At 43.8% G+C, this 20,402-nt stretch overlaps 1 protein-coding gene across 1 annotated transcript in view; it reads right to left on the reverse strand.

Moving 5' to 3' along the window:
- Positions 1–20,402, reverse strand: part of BNIP1 (BCL2 interacting protein 1) — a 213,849-nt gene that overhangs the window by 92,289 nt on the left and 101,158 nt on the right. The window contains exon 8 of the mRNA XM_083798724.1: positions 19,267–19,349. The gene's annotated coding sequence lies outside the window, so the exon portion shown is untranslated. The remainder of the gene's footprint in view (positions 1–19,266; positions 19,350–20,402) is intronic.

Consider the following 20,402-nt stretch of genomic DNA (forward strand, 5'->3'; position numbering starts at 1 on the left):
CCTCCCAGCCTAAGCAAGGGAGGCAAAACCTCATACTGATGTTTGCAAGTGACAAATTTCAGGAAAGATAAGAGTCTGCATAATGCATAGCAATTCTCTGGGAAAGAACTAAAACACTATCAATTTAACTTCATGTCTTTGCTTCAGCAAAAGCAGTTTTTAAAGGAGCCTTAGTGTTGAAAATTATCATTTTCCTGCTCTTAGAGAACTGCCATTGTAAGATAAGTCAGAACAAATTCAAGGCATTAGTGCATTTTCAGTAGGGAATTCCTGCAGATTGGATTAACCAAGATTTACTTGGTTTGCTTATGTTCTTATGTTCTGTCTGCTCATGTTGTCTTTGTATAAGTTCCAGTGAGCTCCACTGGAATTAACGTACTGATAGGGTCATGCCAGGGTAGCCTCATCTGAGATGAACCAGATTTCCACTGGCATTTACTGGATCTTAATAGCACATTTGAACTCGTGTGTACTTACATATATAGGCTGAGAGAGGGGGGCTGTGGGACCAGCAAACTGGCCTTCAGCGTCTCACGTGAACTTGTGTGGCGTGATCAGTCACCACAGCTTTTGTCCCAGAAACAAGCACTTCCCCCTGTGTTCTCATACCTCCATGGACTGGGAACAGAGTGTTCCTTCCCATGCTCCGACCAGGAGGACGACGAGGGACTGGCCCCAAGGGGTGATAATGAAAATGCCTTGGTAATGAACCCATCTGGTGATGTCCTCATTGGCCTGGCTTTGACTGCCAAGAAACTCAGCAGGGGTCACCCACTCTTTAGAGCAAACATATGTACAATACGTACGGATTTTACTTTCCCTGAGATTTTCACCCCACCCCCCTCTGCTAATGTTTTAAATACTTTCCCTGAAAATAGTTCTCTGTTAGAACGGCTGCTAAGCAGATCTCCGAATTCGCTGCTATGCAATGTAGCGACCCGACCTTTTCAAGGGAAGAGCTTTCCAAACGAAGCCAAGCACTTGACGTGACAGGGCCCTCGCTTTCCAAACACCACAAGTTGACGAATATCAAGGCAATGCTTAAACTGTGAATCTGTAAAGGCTAGGACCTGCTTTCTGGTGCTGGGGCTGAGTGACTTGTCCCCAGAGCTAGATATCATTCCATATGAAAAGAGTGCATCATGGCAAAAAATGAAAACAGCCTTTGGCCATGCCAGCTCCAGGCACATTTGGTCATCATCTGATGGAGCAACAGCTGGGCCAGGCCATAAGCTTGCCACCAGAGTACTAACACTGTAACAGCTGGTTGTATGGCAGCCCTCAAGCTTGTGCCCTGGTCTTAGCTCATTGTCACAGAGGCATCCCAGGACATTGGCTAGGCCAGACACCTCCTGAAGGACAAGCTCCTGGCACCCAGGGCCTGCCACTGAGGTACCAAGGCCTTCATCTGCACCCAAACTCTGCAGCACAGGTCCATCATCCTCCACAAAGCATTGGGTCTTCTCACATCCTAACAGACACAACCACAATTGACAAACCAACAGGATAAAAGGTCTGAAACGGACAGGAGCCCACCAACTCCTGTGTCGAGGGCAGACACTGAACCAAGCCTACTACTGGAGGATTTTGAGGAAATGTCCAACAAACAGAACTAATGGGACAAGCAGCACCTTCGGCCCCAGTGGCCTGGAGAAGGTCTCCCATAGCTCAAAAGTGCCCTCCTCTGGCTGATTTTGACAGACTCATCTATAATTACATGGATAACACTTTCTGTGGGAAGCAATGATTAAAAGTCAGCTGCAAAGCGACCACTGAAGGGCAATTTACCCTGCAAGAGGAGGTTTTTCAAAATGGTATGAGAGATGGGCTGGCTGCACTATGGCTCCCATGACAGCCAATGCTCAGGAAGCAACTCTTACCCTCTGATGAAGTCCTCAGTAAGGGTTTTCACTTCAGACCAGCTTGTGCTTCTGAAGCCTCATGCTTTATGGCTCTCAAGATAGGTACTGAAAAGAACTACTTTTCATAACTAAGTTCTGAACTACAGAAGACAAATTTCTGGCTCACAAGTTTCCATACTGCTAAGTCATCTCTGGACTACCATCTCCAAGCAGTTGCCTGACATATCCCAGATGTCTATTTTAGAAGACGACAAATCATGTCCTAGAAACGCCTGTTTTCTCTTCGCTGACTGTAACGGCAGTCTAGACAGTGAGCACAGATGGAGATCTCAGTATTTGCTCAGGTGAATCACACCCCCGTAGACTTCAATTTCAAAACTTCACCCTTCACCCAAGCTTAAAAGTTGCTGTACTATGAAATTAATGGTGAAAACTATCTACAGATATCTTAGGAATCTCTGACTTACCTATTTGTCACTGCACATGTATTCCACCTAGGTATGTCATAGCACTTTTTTCTTCATTTTATTTTAATATCATGGGGAAGTTCCCCACTTTTCTGAGAAGATAATTCCACACTAGTAAGTCTTGGAGTTATTCTTGCTCATCCTCTCTCATGGTGTAACTTGGATATTTCCTGAAGTTGAGCTTGCTTTTAAGGATATTTGCTACATAATCAACATTTATGCTTATATACTTTATCTATTCATTTAAATCAATTTAGAATCTCATTATTCAGTTGTCTTATGCCATATTTTTCAACTGAGCCTCCTTGATTAATTGATGTCAGGAGGGAGCTGACTAAAACTACAACTTCTGAGCCACTGTCCAAATATTTAGGGATGTTAAAAATGGTCTAAGAAAAATAAAAATAAAAGCATAGCTTTGTAAATCATTAGAAGTATATGTGCAGGCAATCCTTAGGCAACTCTCAGTGGGGTTCTTTTTACATGTCATTAACCTGATCTGCATGATACCGACAGAAAGACATCACTTTTGTACCAATCCTGCAGTTAATAGAAAAGGACATACTTTCAGAAATGAACTAGTGAAAGGCAACTGAGCTGTAACTTTGAGACTTCTACAGTACAGAAGCTCATTGTGGAAAGCCCTAATAGGACGGTCACCTTCTTCAAGGGCAAATTTCTGCCAGCATGAGTTAAGGCTGAGTTCCCCAAGACTCCTCTGTATTTAGCCACACGTCCCTCATCACAGCTTGGGATTTGCCTTCCTAAAGTCTCCCCCAGTTTGACAGCACCATTCATATCACCATCCTTCTGGCTAAAAACACTTTCCACTTGATTACAGATCATTCCTTGATAGTTTCCCTCTCCACGTGTAAGGGAGTAGTCCTGTTTTCAGTTGGTAGGGCTGTCTGGCATGACATGCAAACCACCTAAGATGTTTGCTTCAATTCCCAGCAGCCAGGACAGAGTGTATTTGAACTTCTTGGAACATGCCAGACTTTGGGGTTTCTTGCTTGTAGTGGTAATTGAGTTTCCTTGCTTTGATTTCTGCACCAAGCCATGGGTGACAGAAATACTCTTCATTTTTCACTTACGTAGGTAGCTCCACTCTTAGATATAATTTCATAAGTTTATTTGGTCGACTCGGCCACTTTGTTCTGCTAACATCTCTGCCCCCACCTATCCTCTTAAGTTTGTGACTTGGCTTGGAGTTTTCTATGCAGCTCATTAAAGATCTATTAAATCTAGTCTCTCAAAAAGAATATAATCATCTTTTTTTTTTTTTTTTCCAGTTTGGTGATAGTAGAGCTACACCAGCCTGTCTACCCTCCCTTCCAGTCCGAAGGCTGTCTGGGTGGAACTGATGCTACAACTTGGCGCAGGGTCCCTGTTACCACTGGCTACTGCAGAGGAGGATGCAAGCCAGCTATAGTTGAGAAAAGTCAAGTCTTCTTGCCTTACCATTAACACTGGAAGCTTTATTATTATGAAATGTTTTTAAAACAGCACTGTCAAAAGGCCAAGAATGGGGCTCTTTGGGCACTATACAGCTACAAGGAGGTAGACAGTCACTGCCTGGCTTGTAATTTAGAGAAGAGAAAAGCAAACAAAAACAAATCAAGCAAACAAAATCAACAACAACAAGACACACACAGGGCAGGTGAAGGGGTGTTTCAACTCTAATTCTGGAATGATGTCTTCTGTTTGTGAACTCCCTTTCCCCATGAATGTCACTTTTGAATAGCTGCTATGGGAGATATCTATGTCTGTGCTTCTGATGGTCCACTATGGATAATACTAATTGAGTGAATTTTAAATAGAAGATAAGAGTAAATTTCTCAGAATCCCTGCCAGAAAATTGGGTAGTTTGGCTTGGCAGACTGGAAAAAAAGCCTGACATATTGTGTCAATATCACAGGATCTGCCTTTCTTTAAATATATAAAATCTCTCGTGGTTACAGTTTAACATATAACCATTCTCTTTTAAATTCTGCTTTCAGTAGTTTCTCAGCACAAGATTCAGCTTCTTCTATTTGAGTCCTTTTCACAGCAGCCAAGTCTAGAAATAGATTTTAACACTTCACATTTTCATAATCACTTTAATCAAAACTTTAAAGAGCTCTGCAAACATTTATTAACACTTGAACAACTCCACAGGTCTGTTGTAGGGGTTTCTCAAATTATCCCTAATGTATAGACAGAGTAACTAAGGTAACAGTAGGCAAAAAGTATTTGACTTCCCACTTCCAAGCTGTAGTGTGTTAGCTATTAGATAATTCTTCTCCTGAGAACAGTTTAATTATGTAGTGTACAAATATTGACTGCTTGTGCTCAAGGCTCACTCTCAAAATCTCCTTCAGACGTAGCTGCATCAATCTAGTTTCACACAGAAATTATGGCCTATTTGCTAAGTTCATACAGGAATATTGGCTGACAGAAACCTGGACTGAAAGTTTCAGTGCGGACCCTGTCCAAAAGCAGACCTCAGCTTTGAAGTCCGAGAAGTATAAGACCTCCCTAATTAGAAACGAGGAGCCCTATATAAATAACCTATTCTCCTCCTGAGTTACATGGCTGCAAACCAGGGCATGCAGGGCTGTCACTTGGGTCCCTGTCACCAACCACCCGTAGCAGAGGCCAGTCCTTGCTATGACAGGGCCAGTGGGGCCAGCCTCAGCCCACCCACTCCCATGCATTTGTAAACACGTTTTTCTGACAATAGAGAGATCATAAATAAATAAATGCACCTTTTCCAGGCTTGGAAAATGTCCTGAACTGTTGCCTCCCTTCCACCCCATTACTAATCACTGGAAACAGCTGTTCTTTTTTTTTTTTTTTAATATTATTCTGATCAACTGTTTCTGGCAAATGAAGACAGAATAGGGAGAAAAAAAAATCTATATATCCCTCCACGCAGCTGAAAAAGGTAAAGGCAGCTATTTGATAAAAACCTTCAGCTCCCTAGAAATTGGGCTGAGACACCTTAAATTCTTCTTGTGTAACCCATCAATTAAGATTTCTCCATACTCTAAGTCACATCAGTACCCAAGAAAGGAGAATTTATTTTTCATTTCCACTCCTCTGTCCCATCCAGGTCTCATGAACAACAGCTAATGAAGCAATAGGTTCAGATTTTGCCAGTACCTGCTAGGGTAGGTCAACCTAGAACAGCTTGAAGCTGTTAAAATGGTTCTATATATTTCTGTGAACAAATGTATCATAAAGTCAAAATGATGAAGTGCCTGGTACAAATAGGCTTTGAAAACAGTCAAGAACTGTTTGTTCCCAGCCCTGGAGGAGTTACGGATCCCTGAGATGGACCATAGCTGCCAAAGGAATCTAGAGATAAGGGCCTTCAAGGTTCAGGGGGGGATGGAAGTCCATTATGTTGTGTCCATAAAACCTTCGAAGCTGAAGGTGATGCGACTTGTATACTGTTTAAAAAAAGTCACCACAGAGATGGCAAAATAAACGCAGAAAAGAAGAGCCAACTGTGAATTATATGCAGACAGGCCAGCTCCTCGGCTGTTAAGAACAAGCCCGGTTTGTACTAGCTGACAGCCTGATTCCTTGGGTTTGGGTTCTGTTGCTTTGGTGAGTTTTGTTTGTCTTTTAAAGACAATAATAAAGCTATTCAGGGGTATTTATTTTCCTATATCCATTCTCATCCTCTCCCGATCCAGCTCCCAAAAAGCTGAACAGACCCCCATTGCCTCAGCAGAAGAGATGGGGCTTTACACCTGACGGTGGCAGCTGAATGCTGTGGTGAGGAACAGGTTAGTTGGCAGGACCACATGTCTGCCCCTCCCCAGTCCTCTGCAGCCTCATCACCATGGCAATGGAGCAGGAACACGGGTTGGAGGAAAGCCTTGGGCAATAACACAGAGCAGATATTCAACCTGGGAACACTGCCCGAGAGAGGGCACATCTGACCCAAATCCTCTGTCGCAGGTAATCCGCAAGCCATTTCTAATGAGCTCCTCTACCCAGTTTCTGAGGTGACAGAAGATGTGCGTCCGTCAGCCACCGCTACTCCCAGCAGGCCACGCTGAGCCCAGCACTACACACAAGACTCTTCAACAGGCTGGGGCATCTTTGGTTTTCTGAAACATCTCCCTACTGCTTTTCTCATTATTGGAGGAAGACGGTGAAAGGGCTGAGCTCTAATTGTTTTGCCACAACAAAAGCCTAATGGGTTGAACTACAGCAGTCCGTGCCTCTGAGTGGACTCCTAGATTGATTTTGTCCCCCTTAACATCAATAGTACCTGGGGAAAACTATTACAAGCTGAACCCATCCTGAGTGCACTCTTCAGTCAGCCAATATTGGCTTATGGTGATTTGATATTTCAACATAGCTATGGGGAAAGGAATGAAGCAAAACCACATTGCTTTAAATCAGGTTTTAAATGACTTGGTCAGGTTGGTACATTAGCCAAGACAATGAAGAAAATTATTCAAAGAAAGAACTGTGAGACTTGATAGAACAACAATGACATCCAGTCTCTCTACATGAATACATTTATTAGCACAGCACCATCGGTGATGAAAAACTTTGGGGGGGGAAAAAAGAAAACCTACCACAAGCAAGTAATAAATATGCTTAAGCAATAAATATAGCCCAACTCTCAGTTTTGATCAGGCAGGACTCACACAACTACAGGTCAGCCCTGGAACCGAGCCAAACAGCCTTCCAAATATCACTCCTCCTCCCACCGCCTTCTGGGTTTCACAGGAATTGTTTCTTGATGGTCAACCCTCGGCTCCATCTGTTGCATCGTGACGACCCTTTGCATGCGAGAACAGAAGAGCAGGGATTGTTGCTGAGCTGATAAAGGAATGTGGCAATTAAGAAAAAACCTGAGATTCAACAGCAGGCCTTGCAGTCAGGGGGCACTTGAAAACTAAAAAGGGAGCAGAGCTCCTGAGGGTCTCTTGTATTTTTTTTTTTGCACTGAGCAAGGAACAGGTGTTCAGCTATTTCATAGCCAGGAGCATCATTCCAGTCAGAGATGCCTCTCCAGCGTCAAGGGTTTTCCAGGAACACATTTGCACTCATTAGCAGTTATTGCCACAACGGAACAAGTCAGCACAAGCTTGGGGTGCTGGCACAAATATAAACTTGGTTGCTGTCCAGAAAAGCATATTAAGTTTGTTTGAATGAGGTGAAGGGAGCCATAGGGAAACAAAGCATCCTCTAGGTATGTTTAGCTAATCATGAAAAAGTAGAGGAAAAGGGAAACAAAAGAAATTGTGTGTTGACTTGCATGTCCAAATATCATCATAAAGATGCTTTGCCAGGCCCGATGCTCACACTCACACATTAGACTTGCCTATTCAAGCACTGGGACTATGGGTATATACCAGGTAATGTTCAGGAAAATGCACCTAATTAACTTTTTGCACATATCTTCTCATTACGTGCTCAGAAATAATTCTGCCAGTTGTGCACCCCAGACCGTTTGAATGTCTGGGCCTGCATTTTCACTGGGTTTGACATTTATTCAATAACCCAGTAACTCACAGGCAGCCAGCACTTCACATTTCTATAGCCTCTGCAGACAGAAGTCAGTTTTCAATAAGGATCTGAAGGCATCGGCTTATATCACTTCTCAGACACAGCACGCAATTTTAACTAGGTTCTGTCTAATTTTATTTAGGCATTAACTCATTACGTGAACAAATCTGATCCATGGCAGTAATTGCTCTAACAGCCACTGTCTGGCCACCCTCGGCTCTACATCTCCTCAGCAGCAGCCTCACGGGAGAGGCTCTGGTCCTGATGGACATCAGAACCAAGCCTCCCTTTCCTGCTAAGAAGTAGTTTCATTCACATCTGCCAGCTCAGAGCTAGGCCAGGAACTACAGCCTCATGTGGAGTATCAGAAGCAACCAGACTTTCTTGAACACTTTTCAAAGAGGATGCAAAGCCTGTGTTCTGGATAAACGAATAAACCACTTCGGCACAATCTACCTGTCAAGAGCATTAACTCTGCATCACCTGCAGCAAATACTCCCATTTTCAGCCTACCTGCTCTCTCTGAACTTTACCACAGGGACAGAAGCAGCTGCATCTCTCACCTTCCTCAGCTTTTGGGGAGACAGCTTGCTTTTCCCCTTCCCTCTGTGACCTAGGAATCCCAAACTCTGACAGCAGAAAACAGGACAAATCTGTCCTCAGAGCTTGTATCCAGGGACAAGTACCTTGTTTGTCAGTCTGCTTGCTACTTCAGTTAAGTGTCTGAAGGTCTCGTGGGATCTCTGCTGGAAGCTGAGTGGGGTGTACCAGAGTGTCCGCACTCTTAATTCAGATTTTGATGACAGAGAGGCATGGAATAGCACCGACTTCAAACAAAGCATGCTCGTGGGGAACACAAAGGTAGGGAAGAAATATCTTGTTCAGGAGCTCAGCAGCTTCCCTCAAAGAGCTGGGCTGTGGGAAGAGAAGCGAGACCTCCAGGCCATGGTTTGACAACACACTGAATCTGCTTTGTTGCCTGACCAAAAGCACCACAGCCACATGGGCAAAACGTTGAATGGCTATGAGCTGTGTTGGCTCAAGTTTGTTCAAAACATTTCAACATGTTAACTTTGTACCAGCAGGCTTTATGCCAGATCAAATATCACCTGCCTGCACCACGCTAGCTGTATGCTGGTTCAAGTATTCCCCCGTCCTCTTGCCACCAGCATAAAGCTGAAAGAAAACTGCAAAGCTGGTGTGAATCCTGCATCTTGTGCTCAACGTGAAGACAACTGTGGTCCCATCCCTGTCCTACAATCAGTTTAGTTCCTCTGGATGCACCAATCTGGTACGGTACAGCCACAGCCAGTAATTACACAACCATTTTCTCCAGGAAGAAATGGAGTTTGAGAAGTTCTCACTTTCCTCCTGACCCAGGTTTCCTGTTCCCACCCCTGCACCTCAGTTTACCTCCTGCTTGGTCATGCTGATGCAACTGGTGGTGGGGCTGAGCTAAACTGGGTCAGGCAGTTCTTTTGGATAGCAGGGTGATTTGGTTTTGTGGTTTTTGGTGGTCTTTTTTTATTTTTAATTTCGGTTCATCTCATGTCTCCACAAAGAGCTATCTCAGCACAGCTGAGGGGGCAATGAAGCATGCGGTTTAGAGCCAGCAGCAAGTGGCCAAAGGTGGGGCAAAGCTTTTAAATTGCCTCTGCTGCTGGGGAAAACGTTCACAAAACTGCACCCTGGGTAAAGCAGCTGCCAACCTCCTGAGCAAGCTATCGGCACAGCATTTGCATTTGAACCGAGAGAAAAATCCCCAAGGAGCAAGTCTAGGCAGGTGGCTAGTCTGGAGTTGGTCAGAGGTGGGATGGAAGGAGGGCATTCTTCATGAAAGCTGGGTAAACAGTTCCCCAGGCTGCTACACTCCACGAGGATTTTAGGTTGTTTCCCAAACGTTTACCTATCTATCTGTACCTTTGCCTTAAGCTTTAATAAACAAATCTTCCCTCAGCTCTGCTACGAAACCCGTCGAGGGTCATGGGACCAGACTCTGCACAATGGGAAAGTTCATCTAGCTAATTAATTACTGCTCCTGCCTCCCTCAGCATCAGAGAACCAAGCCAGGTCCTTCGGCTCCAACTGCATGAACTAATAGGAAGGCCCTTTTAATTACAGTTAGGGACTGCATCCTCTGTAGTTTGCAGCCATCAAGCCCGGTCCCCAGCAGGGAATTTTCCCTGTTGCAGCTTGCAGAAAGCCAACGGGAGCCACAAGCGTGGGCCAGGCTGCGGGAAGCCTCAGCTCCTAAATTGATGCTGAGTCTTGCTGAGGGTGCTAATGGCACAAACCCTTCCAGCGCCACACCTGCTGCCAGCCACTCGGCGTAACCCCATCCTCGACGCTGCACGCTGCAGGATTTTTATCTGCTTGCCTATTTCGGGGGGGGGGGGGGGGGGGGAAAGGGTGAGAGAGAAAAGGGGAGGCGAGGGTGGTAGCGGGATTACCACATATAGTCATTATAATCATTAACCACAGAGCACTAAATGAATCATTAAGCATCACAACAGATCCACACATGCTTTGCTTCTTAAAGCTTCCTGACTTGCCTCTGTTTTCTGTACAAATGCCCAGTGATTGTTTCAAGAAACCAAGCACATTTCCAATGTTACTGCTGCAGCTCCTTCCAAAAAAATAGCTAAACAGATGAAGCTCTGCTGAAGGAACAGATCTGTTTATAGAACATACTTTTCTTTCACTAGACCAAATATATTCAGCCCTCTCAAATAAATATGTACATTAAAACTTGATAACTGGCTAAATCAGAAAAAAATGGAATAGCAAATGGGAAATTATGTAACTAAGAGCAAGTTCAATGAGAACATGCATTTAAAATACTTTATTCATGCTCTTCCAAAGCTAAATTAGGGCTTTTTTAAAATCAATTTTTTAAAGATTAGTAAATGCTTCTAGTAGAGACAGAGACAAAAAACAAGAAGGAAAAGGATTTTTTTAAAAAAAGCCTTCAATTTGTACTACTTATAGCCTAAACCTTGCCTTATACTGGAGTATAAGTATATGAAAATGAGTCTAACTACATAGAGCAATACTAACTCGTTTGCTAAAAACAAACAAAAAACACCAAAACCAGATAGAAATACTATAAATCTTTTGTTATTGCTTTTTTCCTCCAGATTCTATTGTTCTTGTTACTCAAGCAGCTATTTCCACAGTCAGATGCTTGCGACAGTACCTGGCAGCAGTTTCACTAAGTTAGCCGAGTATTACAAAACGCCTCCACGACGGCAGACAGAACTGCTCCATTCAGCCCTCCTCAACTGAGCTGCTTTTGGCTTCTGCTCCGAATTGCACCCCCCCCCCCCCCGAACAGCCCTCCCCATATCACGGGGCTCCCGAGACCACGCCAACAGAATCAAAACCCCAGGAAAGCACAACAGGATTAAAAAATACGGAGGAAAAAAGCCAACCAGCAGTTTATCCACAGACATTAATAAAAGCAGAATCAGGCCGTAAACACACCACCATAATCTCCCAACCTTTACTCGGGTATAAAGGTATGGACCCTGGCTTCACACGCGTTTGCACGGCACAGAACAGGCTGAAAGTATAAGAAAGAATAATTAGGCAAGGAACAGTTGCCTTCATTGATTCAGCTCCTTCGAATAAAGGTTGCAGGAGCAGACGCAAGACTATGCATGATATCTTTCTAATCCTTCAGCTTTATTCCAGTCTAACAGAGGATGTGTGCTCCATCCATCAGCGCGGAGCCCTGAGTACACAGGTAATCCAGCAATAATCACCGCAGCTCTATCGGTCCTGATAATATCGTCTTATCTGTCAGCCGCCTCTGCAGTTTATACGAGCTGCTTATCTCAAAGAGCTATTAGGTCTGAACTTTAGTTCAGTCTTTTGTTTGATCTTGTTTCTTCTGCATTCATTTGAAGCTCCGCATATTGTGCTTTTAGTTTCGTATCGAAACGCATCAGAGCCTTTAATATTATTCCTGCTACTGATGCAATATGGTCTTAGCAACAATGAGAACAGGGAGCGAGTCATGAAAATAATAAACCATGCTAGGTCTGGAGGCTATGAAATCAGTTCAAACATACTGCGGGGAGCTGTGCTGCCTGCACTGAGACACATGGCTTTCCATGGGCACCAGCCCATTTATGAGTCATGAAACATAATGGAGTATTGTTGAAAGCTTTGGGACCATGAGAAATTATCTACTGCCCGGCATGGGGAATGGTATAAACTGGCAAGGAACTGGAGTTACATTCTTTTACAGAAATGAAATCAGACAGCCTTGGCCTGCTTTCCAGTATACAAAACCACAAATCATGAGGATAACTCCTTAATTAGGATTATTTTTTATTATTTTTCTTAGTTGCCACTGCACTAACCAACCAGGAAAGCCAATGATTTTTCTGTCCCTAGCAGAGTTATAATAATGCATAGGACGTAAAGACAAAAAGGAAGGGGGTAGATGAAACCAGTGTCTCAGCATGAGCTACAAAAGCAAATGCACCTTTTTCTCTCCTGCAGCATGTGACATTCCATCATGCTGAGGATTTGGTACACATGGGCAAGTAGAACAAAAACCATTTGCTTAATATTATGGTGTGATAATGACACGGTGCCATAGGTGTGCATCTCTGCGCAGAGGAGAGCTGTCAGTGTGGGAGGCAGCATGTTCTGCAGGGGAGAGGACAAGTCTGGAAGTCACTTTGATCTAAACCTCATCATCCTTCTGGTTCCTGTGCCTTTACAATGAAAAATTTGAAGTGATCCCCTGGATGAGAAAGCTAAAACCCCTATTTTTAAATGAATGTTGAAGCACTCAGGAAACTGCATAACTACGGGAACCCAGAACACGTGTAGGAGCACATCCTTCATGGGTAGATGGAGTCCAGAGGATAGTCAGACTCTCTCCAGTGGTATCCCGAGAAAGGAGAAGGGTCAAGGGACACATTAGAAGACAGGAAACTCCATTTAACCATAAGAAACAGAATTGTTTTACCGTGAGGATGATCAAACACTGGAACAAGTTTTACAGAGAGGTTGTGGAGTCTCCATTCACAGAGATATTCAATGCAGCCCTGAACAACCTGCAGTAGGAGACCTTCAGAGGTCCCTGCCAACCTCAGCAGTGCTGGGGCTGTGGGGAGCACTCCCTCCATTCTGCATGCCCAGGACACTGCACTAAAACTGGAAACGTGGCAGTAAGGGGGGTAACCCTGTGTCAGTACAACCTGCCCTGGTCAGCTGCCTCCATGAAAGCACACAAGTGTAAAGCCAGGCTACAATGGGCATCTAGATCAGATATTCAGATATCATCCTAATCAAGAGAAATGCAGAAATCCAGGAGAGCTGAACAGAGATAATATTGTTTGAATATTTCTATAGATTTATCCCTTCCACACTCACACCTCTTGCATTAGCTTGCCATGAGCTTTGAAAAAAATCAGATTTTACTGGCACAAAAAAATCAGATTTTACTGGCACAAGCTGCCATGGAAAGCAAAGTTTACTGTTGTGTTTGCTTTGGAAATGCTTACACTCCTCCATCCAGGGAGACAACAACAATATTGTGTGTATTCTCTCACTAATTTCAGGTAATTGATATAATCTAGGTATTGATTTTGTTATTTGGTATTCAGTAAGCCCAGAAAGGTGAAAAAAGCCCAAAGACTCATGGCTGTTAAACCAGTTGCTAACCTGGAATTGAAACATATTACAGGAAATTATGGTTGGTGTACTAGTGGTGAGCAAGCAAAAAAAGGACAGTACTGTACAGATAGATATTCACTGGGAATCATTCAGTCTACACATGCAGCCTTATTTTCCATGCACAGCAGTTGCATCATGTTACAGAACCAAAAATAAATCAGGAGCTCATTTCCCCCCCTAGCCATGGATTATCTGAGGTGGGTCCAGGAGAACCTCCCTTCTCTTCCCTTCCACATGGAAATCTCAAATTGGTCAAAAGCACAGATACTGTATGAAACATGTGATTAAATTTGACAATAACATTTTGTCTAAGTTCAGGAAGATAGCAGCAGCCCTTACAGACCTCAGTCTGGCTCCAAATTTGCAAATCCCCATGAGCTGTAAAGGCACAACACATCTACTAGACTTCAGAACGGAGGGCCTGGTTTGCAGAGAGAATGGGTAAGCACAACTCTGAAAGCTGAGGACAGACAGCATTTCTGAATTATTCTCCTTAATATGACAACGTAAGTGGGTGCCTCTCACTTCTGGCACCCAGGCTTTTAAAAGCTGGGTTTGAGCTACTGTTTCAGCAGAATGTTGTTCTCCTGAAAGGAAATTAAGTTCTTGCTAGAAGTGAGAAGGAAACAACTATGGTCAGCGCACTTCACTGGGATTCAAGAGACCTGGGCTCAGCTCCTCGCTCAACCCACAGCTACCCGTGAGTCCCTGGGCCAGTTGTTTCAGTCAGCCTGTAAAAACAGACTCCATGCTCTGCACCAAAGAAGCATCAGGACAATATGCCTAAAATAGTGAGAGAGGCACTCAGAGGTGATGGTCCCAGAGAGGTGGATAGGAGGGGAGATGTTATCTAACACAACACCTGAAAAGAATCTAGCAAGAGATAGAACAGAAACCCTTATGGATGGCTTCAGCATAAAGCTGAGGCACTGGCATTTCTTTTAAATCAAGAAAAAAATATACAAGGATATTTATAATCTCTGGAGAAGCGAGTACACTTTCTGCGTACTTTCCCGTTACTGGAAGCAGTGCAGCTCTGATCCTAGCTGCAGGAACTTCTGAAGATGCATTTACAGTACAATTCACGGCACTAATGCCACTCTTTTTACTAATGTCACTATTTTAGACATCTCCAAGGTAGTCAGCATAAAAGTATGTCTGACAGCAGTGGGAGGTTCAGCATGTTTGCCTGAGACATTGGGAAGATATTTGGCACCTAAACCTCTGCCAGTGCGGTTACTTGGTTATTGGTACGGGTACACGAGGTAGAACAGTCACACCTTCAGCTGGGTGGCACACGTACTCTGAGAGACGGAATAAATGCTGGAGAACCAGCAACCAGGCAACTATGAAAGACAAGAGGAGACTGTGAGTTTGGGGAGGCCTTAGGCAAACTCTTTGGACTGGCGAGTGTCTGAGTTTCACTCCAAGAATGAGATATCTTTCCTTTTATTGGAAGCCACCGCTACATAAAGTTTTATATTCTCCCCATACACATAGCCAATGAGAAGTGAGAACTCTTGCACTTTACTGTTGTTCCTGGATAACCAAAATGTCACCTTCATACCTACTCGTGGGTTGCAGTTCCACCTCATGCTCTGCAAGCTCAGCTGGTCCCTTACAGAAATGACAAGCTCGATGTTTGTGACAATCACATCTACCTTAATGTCTTCCAGGTTCTTGGCTGGGATGATGCATCCTCGTAACACAGCAAAAGAAAATGCCCTCTTTCATACAAACGAGACTTTCGTTTTCCACAAAGCTCATCCAAGTCCTGGACACATGGTCATAGTAAATTCAGCTTCTGACTCTACCTTCTCTGATCCAGCAATAACCGGGAGGCTAGACTGAGCCTGAGTTTAAAACCACGTCACCACCAACCATCTTTGGAGAAAGACTAAGAGAGGAACCAGAAGGGATTTGATCTCCAACCTACCAAGGAGGCTTGCGGAAATAAAAGCTGAAGTCCTAGAACTTTGTGAATTTGAATAAGTGGTGATCTTTGGCCAAGGAAAGCAATGAAGGTGAAAGCAGGACTTCAAAACAAATATTTTCCTGCATTCCTAAAAGGCCTTTAGTTTAAAAAAAGCATTTGTAATAAAAACTAAAACAAGTTCTAAAAACTTCAGAAGCCAAGGACACAAAGAAGTTCCAAGGCAGTCAGAAGATCTGTATCATTGCATAAACCGTAGGGAGAAAAAAACATTAACTTAATGACATTGGTTAAAAAAGAAAGCATAAAATCGGGGTGGATTTATTTACTAAAGACACTCATTCTGAAGTGTTTTTTCTTCTTCCCCCTCTTTTTAATTTCTACCTTCTTTTCCTCTGGCTATTTTGTGCCACTGATTATTCTGGAACAAAATTTCACCTCACTGAATTGCAGCAGTTTTATAAGTTATGCAACTTAGGAAGTAATAGCTCAGTAATTGTCAATATTCAGCCCATCTTGTGGGAAACCAAAGAAAAATGATAAAAGTGAGGGCAACTTATGAAAAGAATGTCCATTGCATCAGCCAGCCCATCTGCGAAGCTTTGTTCATTATGTAGATTATACCACTGACATATGGAAGAGACATTTCAGCGTTGTAGCCTAGATGAAAGGAGTTCGGAGTGTTTTATTTCTCAACCAGAAGATCATGTGGAGTGCCTCATAAGTTTACAAGGGCCACTAATATGTTTTGCCTTTGTCCTTTTGTGTACACTTTTCCTTTTTTCAATCTGTAGACTAATTAGAGTGATAAAACAGCCCACGTAAGACGTGACTCATGCAGCCCTTAAGAGAACAATGCAGTACTACCCTCAGACAGGGAAACAGCTCAGCTCACAACAGGCAATAAATTCAGACCCAGGGATCATTCCCACGGATTCTTAGATATCAAGCTTAATTGCAAGGTCAGGTAAGGTAAGTCTATTTTTAGCCTGATTTTCCACCCACACCACTAAGCCTTTGTACCTGGAAACTGCGAATAAAGATGGCTAGCTTCATGTGTTACATTTGCACGCATACACCCCTGGAAGAACCCACTCCTGGTGATTTTTGAGAAGATTCTGACCCTGGGTGTGGCTGCCCAATGCCTTCTGCATGGAATTTGCCCAGAGATATCACCCAGACAAGATGCAACTCACTCATTTCTTAGAAGAGGAACACAGACTATATACACATTGACACTCGTATAATAAAGATATAGCAAGCTGGCCTTGTTGAAATAAAGATCAAAACAGGCTAACAGCTTAATGAGCGATAAAACCCAACTGCAAGCATTAACAGCATTTCTAAGAAAATCTCAAGTGTGCTTATCCAAGCCATTCTCCTGTCAAGTCACAGCAGGACAACTTTTCCAGTGTATTGAACCACCTCCAACTTCAGGACCACGCTGGACCACCCAGCGCTGAGCCTTGTGATCGCTCCCCATGAAGACTGAGGGATACACAAGGTACCCCAGGCCTTGGCATAGTCCCTCTGTTAGAATCCAGCTTCTCACCTTTTGGCTGCTACTCCTGCACTAGCATCGTAGCACGCTCATTTGCACGTGATGTGCCAAGTGCACCTGCTGATAGCTTTTCTTGATGACAAATCCACAGGGAAGTTTGTATGCATGACTGTGGAAGGGCAGGAGTAAGCAAAGTGTGCAACTGTACTGGGGAATAGGAGGCGAAGAAAAAATGAGAGATGGTGTTGAAATAAGCTCAATATACTGTGAAGCAAGTCATGCTAAGTTACAGACAGTATTCCAAACCCTATTGTTCCCTTTGCTCTGAGCCATCAGATGACAGCTCGCTCCATACCCCCCACCCCCAATTCCCATCCCAGCTGTTGAACCGCCCACTTGCTGTCCTTATGTTCTGACTGTGACATGCACAGCAGATGCCAACGGTCCCACATCATAAAAGATTTCAACCTATGCAGAGCCTGAGCGTTCCCTGCTCAGCTGTCACAGCCGTAGTTTGTTCTGAGATGAACTATAGATTTCTTTTTCAGAAGTGCTGCATTTCACCCAGTTTCTAAAAGAGCATTCGTCACCCTCTCAGGAAGGAGCAACTGGGCTAAGACAAACCCACACTTCTTTGCACATGCATTTATCCAACTAACGTGAAATGAGGAATGCCTGACTGTATGCAAAGTCAAATTCCTCTGGAGATCAAGTATGCTTAGATCTAGCCATGAGAGTAACTAATAATATGCAAGTATTACAAACTATTTACAGGCTTTACCCAACTGCAATGAAGTCAATGGTTTAACTCTCCCTTCTTCAAAGGGAAAGGGATTTTGGTGCATACTTGCAGCACAGCTCACTGCTAGACTGGCTGATCTCCCTGAGATGAGTTTAGGAGCTGTATCCTGCACAGAAAAAACCTCCAAGCTATACCTCCTTCTTGCTGCAGCACATTCTGACAGTTCTCTGCTTCCCCCACTGTAAATGCTCTTGTTTGAAATAGAGATATTAAACTACACGACTGGTTACACATATACACACTTCAGGAGGAACAGATGGACTGAAGATCATGAATTTTCTCTGGATCAACACAAAACATGGAGGCTCTGTCCCTATTGTGCTGTTAACCAAGCAGGAGTCATACTAAAACATCCTACAAGCTCCTGCTCTCTAGACACCGCTGTAAAGAACAGCGCAAGAAATAACACTGCAGCACTGTACTTCGAGAAGATGCAGTTAAGATGCCTTTGCATCTCTGCTGCATGCATGAGCTCTTTCTACGCAAGAACAAATTTAATTCAGCAGTCAGGGCACAGGAATGGAATCCAGAACTCCTGAGCTTTGCCAACCATTTGTCCCATTTGTTCAACCATCTTGCAGAAGCCACTTAATCCAATTTTTTTTTTTCAAGCTGGTTACCTGAAATAGGGCCTGATCCAATCACCAGAAAGGCAAATGTGAAATTTCCAGTCCACTTCAATGGTGCCCACGGGCTCATAGGCCTCTACACATCTATATTTAGGCATTTAAATATAGAAGCCTGGGTTTCAGAGGTTACTGAGCCCACAGCTGTCACTGATCTCAGAGGGGGGAAGAGAAGAACAAATCTCCGGTTCAAAGAGTTCCTCAGTTGCAGACTATTACAGGCTAGGAAGGTAACATCAAGGGAAGTACTACGTGTTACAGATTCCTCCTTACACAGCTGCTGTGACCCAAACCAGACACAAGCTAGGACTACTTGCACTTCTGGGATGACTCAGTACAGCTCTTTGTCTGTTCTTTCCCACAGACTGAAGTCCTAACGATTGCAAGTCATCACAAAAGCACTGCAGCACTCTGATAACCGCTCTCATCCTTGCGCAGGCTTCGAAAGCTTACCAGAGAGAAGCTAAGCAAATTCTCATATAAATGAAAGACTATTCTCTGAAAGCCATCCCGCTCAGTTCTGTCCAGTTAGACTGATATTCTGCACAGCATCCTAGTCTGATCACCAAAGATGTGGAAGGCCATTGGTTTGATACTCCACAGCATTCAAAGCACATCCCAATGCCAGGACCTTAGTTAGGCATAGTTGGGGAGAAAACGTAACGGACATGTGGCTGGCATCATTCCACTGTCACCAGAACCAGCAAAGCAGAAGAGCAATGTGCAGAGGTTTGGAAAGGGACAGGTCTCAGACCTGATTCATTTGTCCTATTCTTCATGTCATAGAATTTTCTTCCCCACATCCTTTCATTTATATCATCAGGAATTTCACTACACAGTTTTAATTAAGGAAATACAGGTTACCTTAACTTCCACATGAAACTCCTTGCTTCAGTTTGAGGACAGTGAAGGTGGAATGCATCTGCCATTTGTGCCTTGGATGAGTTCTACAAAAAAGAAAAAGATATCAAAGTTTTACTCCCATCTTACTCCCATCTTACTCCCATCTTACTCCCATCTTACTCCCATCTTACTCCCATCTTACTCCCATCTTACTCCCATCTTACTCCCATCTTACTCCCATCTTACTCCCATCTTACTCCCATCTTACTCCCATCTTACTCCCATCTTACTCCCATCTTACTCCCATCTTACTCCCATCTTACTCCCATCTTACTCCCATCTTACTCCCATCTTACTCCCATCTTACTCCCATCTTACTCCCATCTTACTCCCATCTTACTCCCATCTTACTCCCATCTTACTCCCATCTTACTCCCATCTTACTCCCATCTTACTCCCATCTTACTCCCATCTTACTCCCATCTTACTCCCATCTTACTCCCATCTTACTCCCATCTTACTCCCATCTTACTCCCATCTTACTCCCATCTTACTCCCATCTTACTCCCATCTTACTCCCATCTTACTCCCATCTTACTCCCATCTTACTCCCATCTTACTCCCATCTTACTCCCATCTTACTCCCATCTTACTCCCATCTTACTCCCATCTTACTCCCATCTTACTCCCATCTTACTCCCATCTTACTCCCATCTTACTCCCATCTTACTCCCATCTTACTCCCATCTTACTCCCATCTTACTCCCATCTTACTCCCTCCTGCATTTGGGCTCATTACAGTCTTCAAGCTCAGTTTCAGCCCTCTTCCTCATTTCTGGATCTGCTGCCCAACTTCAGCAGCAAAATAGAGTCCTGAATGTCTGCCTGGTACTCTTCAACAGCTGCTTGTCAGACAGCTTAACTGCCATGGACCTCTCCTTGGATCCTCATGCTTACACTCTCAGACATACATTCAAAACAATTTACAGGCATCACTCCTGGAGTGGACCATGGAATTGTAGTTATGGTAAGTAGAAATCACACCAGTAAGATATGTAAGCATTACACAGAGGGCACAGCCCCAAAACTTGTCAGAGAACCATTCCAGCATTATTTGTGCATCCAAGTCTGGAAAACAAGATTGCAATTTACTCCCA

The sequence above is a fragment of the Anser anser genome (genome assembly GCF_964211835.1).
Source record: "Anser anser genome assembly, chromosome: 14".
Taxonomy (NCBI): Eukaryota; Metazoa; Chordata; class Aves; order Anseriformes; family Anatidae; genus Anser; species Anser anser.